Consider the following 6,417-nt stretch of genomic DNA (forward strand, 5'->3'; position numbering starts at 1 on the left):
CTTCCAATGTGTAGCAGACATTAGTGAGTCACTCCAGACAGCTTAAAGATATTTTGGAAAAGAGCTGTAAAGTGAGATTTTGGCTTTGTTTTTCTTTTCTTTTTTGTTCCATCATAAGCAGCCTTGGCTTTGCTATTTGGTTTTGTTTTGTAACAGAAGGAGAATTACAGTTGCATAGAAGTTTATGAGCACGTAACATTTCTCAGCCACATAGACACGAAAGGACTTCTGGTCTGACTCTAGCCAGCCATCCTGTGTTGATGAAGCAAGTGGGGTGGTGACAAGGGGCCTTTGCGTTCATCCTCTGTGCAGCTGCATCAGCTGCTCAGAGCAAAGAGCACAACTGCACCAGTGGAAGCAGAATACTAAGCAGTTTCACTGTGTTTTCAAGCCTCCCTGGTTCATACTGCTTTATGGGGTTGGCCGGCTGCCATGTGGAAAGTATGCAGCATCTACAGGTATTTATAAAGGCAGAGAGACAGAAATTAAGCAGAAGTTAGTCAGTCACACAGACAATAACTGAAATCCAGCACAGGGACTTCTGGTACCCTGTCCTGATCACTCCCTTCTACCCTACCAGCTTCAACAGTTCTAGATGAGGCCAGAACTGATGTATCTGAATGTCTTTCTTCCCTATAGCAAGACTTTTGTCTGGTTACTTTTCCAGTGTCCCACAAATAAGCTCTTAAGCCAACATCATGAATGTGTGTGGTGAATAAAGCAGAACAGAGGCCAGCAACAAAAATGATCCTGTTATTCTGAGGAGTATTTCTGTCAGGATCCAGGAGTGCAAGGCAATGAGGAGAAAGCTGTGTTCCATCTTTAGCAGAATGCCTGTTTGCTGTACTCTGCTTCTTGACTTGTTTGCTTGAGCCTTTTTTTAACCCCACTTTTGGGCTTTCCAGTGTGTGCAGACAGGACAAATATAGTGACTTGCAAGTGTATACCTATTATTTAGTTGTTATATAAAGCTCACCTGAGAGCACCATGAATTCACAGTTTAGGTCTGCTGGAAACCTTGGCTAGAACTCTGTTATGGTCTGTGGCCACCTTACAGGGATCCTTTCTCATCACCCCCCCACAAGTATATCCTCAACATGTTTTTAAATGAGTAAAGAGAAACCATGTTAGTCACAGCAGTGACCACAGAAAAAGTTTTGCCTTTGGGATTCTTTTATTATTTCATGCAGCTTCACTAGGTAACCTTTTATAACTCAGGATACCATTTGTGCTTTTCTTGTGGTGGCAGGGGTCACCATCCTGGCAGGTGACACGGAAATTTGCTGGAGCCTATTTTAGACACCAATTCTTGTTGCACATCATTCATACAGTTGCCACTTCTCCTCCACTCCCCCACTCAGTGACTTAGGTCCTCAGCTCCACTCTAATGGTGCGGAAAGACCTGAGCCCCTGATACAGTGGAACCTAAGACAGGCTGAGAAACCAAAGATTGTAATGAAAGAAGGTGAGGGATCTTTCTCTAGAGGAGTAATGCCATTATTCAGATAAACGCAACAGGTAAAGAGAGCTAGCATTTAAAGCTTCACCTCTACTTGCCTTACAAACCCCATTTTAGTGTGCTTCAGAACACAATCAAAGAAAAACGCTCTCAACTTTATAGACCCCATCATTATTCCTCAGCCAATACCACTGTACAGCATCTCAGAAGAGGCAGTGCTCTGAGCCAAAGACCAAAACAAGATGCCTCTGCTTTACAGATGACCTGCATTTGGTTTAAGCTGACCAGTTCCACCTTAGTGTTCCCCATCTACATCTAGGCTTTCAGCAAATCTCTCATCTGCCTGTTTTCTTTGCCAGACCCTAAAAAGGCAACACTGCAGGGTGTAGCAGAATATTAAAACACAGATTTCAATAGTAATGACTCAGGCTTAATGGCCTGTCTGCAGAGCTCATATTCCTCCTGCCAGCTACCTCTACCCCTGCAGTTCACAGTTCCTAGAAGGTTGAATGGGTTTAGGAATCAATAGCGTATTCAAAAAGGAATACCTTGACTACAGAAGTCTAGAGAGGCTATTATAATTATTCCCTATTTTCAAGCAAAAAATAATCCCCAATATTGTTTACTGAAAACAGAGAGCCAGCGGTTTTCCACAATCTTTGGGAAAATTTCCACAGCCCCACTGCAGAATGCTGCTGTCCTAGGGAATGGCACACACAGGACCAGTGTCAGGCACTGCCCTGAGTGGGCTCCACTCACATATGAGGTTATTCTCATACCTTAGAAGTTACATAGCATAAACCATGCCCTTGCAGAGCACACTGCAACCATGGCCAGTCCCTACACCCACAGTTGATTATAAAGCAGCATCATACCTGCTTTATAACATAATTTATAATGTATAATCCCTACTTCATCCCTGTGACTAAGAAGCTCTGTTAAGTCATGTTATCTATTAGCATCAAAAAGGTTAATGTTAAGCTTTGTATATACCCAGATTGTTATTCATCACATGTATTTCCCACATGCAACCCAGTGCATGATCTTTTTCTCAGAAAGTGAACACCATGCCTTGAAATTAAGTGGCAATATATTTGGATTTCTGACTCACATGCCATGATTAGAAATATTTCTAACTGGTTAGAGTTACAGCCACTGTAAATACAGCATTCACTCTACTGCCTTCATTGGTGCTGCTTAACCTATTCTAAGCATCACAGTTTAGTCTCCTGTTTAAACACAAGTTGAGTTTTCCCAGCAGCTGGGACCCAAGGCCAAGCTGCTTTGCAGTCATGTTTCACTACTTTGAACAGAAAGAAAGGTTGCAGAAATGGATGTGAATTTGTGCAGGTGGCCACACACAGTAATGCCTGGACTCCTCACAGAGGAAATCCTGGAATGCTGCTCTGCTCAGTCGGCCAGTTCCCAGCCCATTTAGCATACACTTCAGAACATGCAAGAACCCTTGAACTGGACTTCACTGGGGCTATTCAGAATAGCCCTGCAGCAGAAATTTCTTCTACAAGGGTATACCATTTTTTGGGAGTATTTATAATTTCTTGCAACTTGGAATTGCTGGAAGTATCAGCTTCACTTCCTTTTTCCAAAATTCCTGAGCCCACCGCTGTGGAATGTGTCTGTTTGACAAAGGCAGTTTGATTTAGTAAGTAAATATAAAAATGTGCATGTCAGAAATATTCCTGGCAGCTGGAATCTCAACTGCAGAGCTCATTTAGCTTTTTCCACACAGTGTGGAAAAATTGCAGGTGTTAATAACTATGCTGATATAGGGGTTATCATCCCCTAGGTCAGCAGGGTAAGCAAATCCACAAGGCCCACAAGGTCAGCAGCAGCTGGAATTCTCTTTTCAAGTAGCTATGTGCTCTATTTAGCATAGCTAAGCCTGAGCACTGCAGAAAGCAGCAGTGATCATCTTGGCTGGTGGTCATAGCACCCCCAGTGTACTACATTCAAAAGAGCTTGTGTATCTCCTGAACGAAAGCACATGTTCAGGTGTACCATGGAAAACAACAATGAGTAAATTGTCAAACTAAATCAGTATTTTGCTGACCTAAGTTACTGAAAAAGGTGGTCTGCAGCGAGATCACTTCATATGCCCTGAAAAGAAACACAGAGCTCTTGAAACAGGTGTCATAGAGGGTTGTCTTGGTTATGGACTTGGTTATAGCACTGCCCAGGTCTAATCATAAATGTCTCCATGAAAGTGTGTCATTCTCTAATTTTCCTTACCTAATGGCCATTTACCCTATCATTGTCTAATTTCTACAGCACTATGCCCTGGGAAGCAATGTCCCACCTATTTTTCTGTTCCCAATTCTACACTGAGACTGGGAGGAAAAACTGGTACAGAGTAACTTGACTGAAAATAACTGTGCTGGTAGCAGTGCACCTTCTGCCCTTTGAAGTGTACCTTAATAGAGGGAATGATCTGTTTTTAAAGCAGTTCTGTTTGTACACTGTGAGGCTGAGGTAGTGTTTACTACTTTGTGTCTGTCATGTTGAGGTGCCTCAGAAGCCTAAGTTTCAGTGTAATCTGGAGAAAATCAGCCTGTACTGCAAACTCCAGGTTAGCTGCATTGCAGTTGGATGGGGATAATATTTCGGTACCTTTGCTACAGGGAACTCTTGTAGCATAAATCAGCCAAGCTCCACCACTGTCTCAACTGAGACCAGCAAAAGTGAAAGCTTTGCAATCATCTGCTCTGGAGAAAACAAGGTAGAAAAACCCAGGAACAGAAACAATGGATCTGGTAAGCAAATCTGTAATCAGGCCAGACAGCACCCTGCACTTGCTCTTGCTTTTATAAAGGATTCCTGATCCTTAATTGAATCAGGTGGGGAGTGCTGCCTGATAACTGGGTCAGGGCCTCAAACTCTGGGGACTCTATTTTTCCCCAACATTGGGACATTAGGCAATCTATTATTCATTCCTTGCATTCCTTTGCCTCAGCTTTAAAATGTGAAATCACAACTAGGAAGAAACAGCACATGGAATCATCTTATACTACAGTCCAATTGCACTTCCATTCAACAGGGAATCTCAAGGCAACATGGAGGCCATCTGAAGCCTGTGGTCCTGCTGGGCGGTTGTGTTTTGTTTTTTTCTCCATTATCCACATAATCTGTTCTTAGTTCTACTTACTTCATGCAACATTATAAACATGTATTTTAACGTGGCTAACACCCACATTCAGGAAAGACATTTTTGAGCATAATGAGTTGCCTTAAACTTGTCCCATGCCCTTTTCAAGGTGACTATCACATTAGTCTGTATGTTCCTACTGCCTTATGACTGCTACTAACTGTATGTTAGGAGACAGTGCAAGCTAATGATTGATAAATCCCACACCACGAAATTTCAACCTGACCTTTCACACTGGGGATCCAGATCAACTGCTTCTCATGAACCCTATGAAAACCTTGCTTTGTCTCTGCCTTGGACTAATGCTGAGATGAAACCCAACTGCTAGCAACCTAAAATTTCTTGAAGATAGAATAAAATGGCAAGCTCTTGTGTGGTGTGTGCAGAATACAGGCAGGTAACTGTGTCAGGGAACTGGACTTTTTCTGAGGCTTGCGTTTTGCAAGCAAACAGCTTTCTATCCAGCCAGCCTTGAAAGCACAAGCACTGTCTGGAATTCAGCAGCTTGTCAGACAGGTTGCCAGTTATGCTGACAGAACAATTTCTTCTACAGCACCCTACAAAATTCTATTCCCAAAACTTCAGCAGGTTACAGAAGATCCTGCATGCAGCAGCAACGATGTGCTGATAGATCAAATGCTTCCACACACAGCATGCCTCTCTGTACAAACGTGGCAGACAGCATCCTTGTTTTTTAGACAATGGCAATTAAAAAGCCATGTTAAAAATATTTTCACTATAGCTCATGCTAGATTACATCTGGCTGAACCGAAACAAGCAGAATTACAATCTAGGTTTACAAAATACTAAGGAGAAGTATGAGCGAGGACCTGTGCTCAACCACAGCTGCTTCCCAAAAGCTACAAGACATGAATTGGTTGCTGCTGCTCTCTGCAGCCTAACTTGAGAGGATGGAGCTACAGATGAGCTGCAGCAGTAGGCCAGAATCAACCTCTACAGCAGGTCCCTGCCTGGGATCTGTACAGAAGTGAGCCATGCTCCAGTCAACTTCCCTTTATCATCCTCATCAATTATGGTAGGAAAAAATAAGCAAGTCAGATAACATGGAGCAACAACAAAGCAGGTGATAAATAAAGATGCTGAAAATAAAGTTTGACCAAACAAAATTAATGCATGCTTCAAAGCTGTTACCAAGATGCAGTAAGCAGTTAGTAACAATTATAAATAATAAAGTACTCATCTAAACCTAACAGGCTGTCCAATCCCACCTTCTGCTCCTCAACTACCCGTGGTGTACTCAGTTTTAGAAGTTCTTCCTCAATCACTTTCAGAAGAGGACATTAACTTATACCCTGTGCTCCTCTACCCTTCTCCATGCATGTCCTGAACACAACATTAGACTCTGGGCTGTTTTGTGATGAGTTTTCCCTCCTCTCAGCTTCATGTGTTCTCCCAGTTCCAAGAGCTTAAAAAAAAATACCCCTTCTCGACAAGTTGGATGGGTTTTGTCAGAAGTGTCCATGGTTGCTCAGTTATTACTAATCCCACACACAGCCCCAAGTCTCTTCCCTCCAGTCCTCACAGAGCCCATTATGCTAAATGACACTGATCCAAAAATGGGAATTGAGGGAGACACTCTGAAATAGGCTGGAAAACCTCTGCTGTGGTATGGCCTGTAAGAAGACAGCTTTTTTAAGCATTTGTGTCTCTGCTAAATAATTTTTGCAGTTCCACATTTAAATGCTCTCTCTAAGAGCTAGAGTCTGCCCTGTGAGGAGGTCACTACAGCTGAAGTAGTGAAGGGTATGATCAATTTTCAGAGGGTGCTGTGACC

General features: G+C 42.7%; 1 protein-coding gene across 1 annotated transcript in view; it reads right to left on the minus strand.

The window, feature by feature from the left end:
* Positions 1-6,417, minus strand: part of USP3 (ubiquitin specific peptidase 3) — a 79,674-nt gene that overhangs the window by 52,560 nt on the left and 20,697 nt on the right. The window lies entirely within an intron of this gene.

The sequence above is a fragment of the Pezoporus occidentalis genome, unplaced genomic scaffold (assembly GCF_034315485.1).
Source record: "Pezoporus occidentalis ecotype Australia unplaced genomic scaffold, CSIRO_AGI_Poc_V1 ctg11, whole genome shotgun sequence".
NCBI classification, from domain to species: Eukaryota; Metazoa; Chordata; class Aves; order Psittaciformes; family Psittacidae; genus Pezoporus; species Pezoporus occidentalis.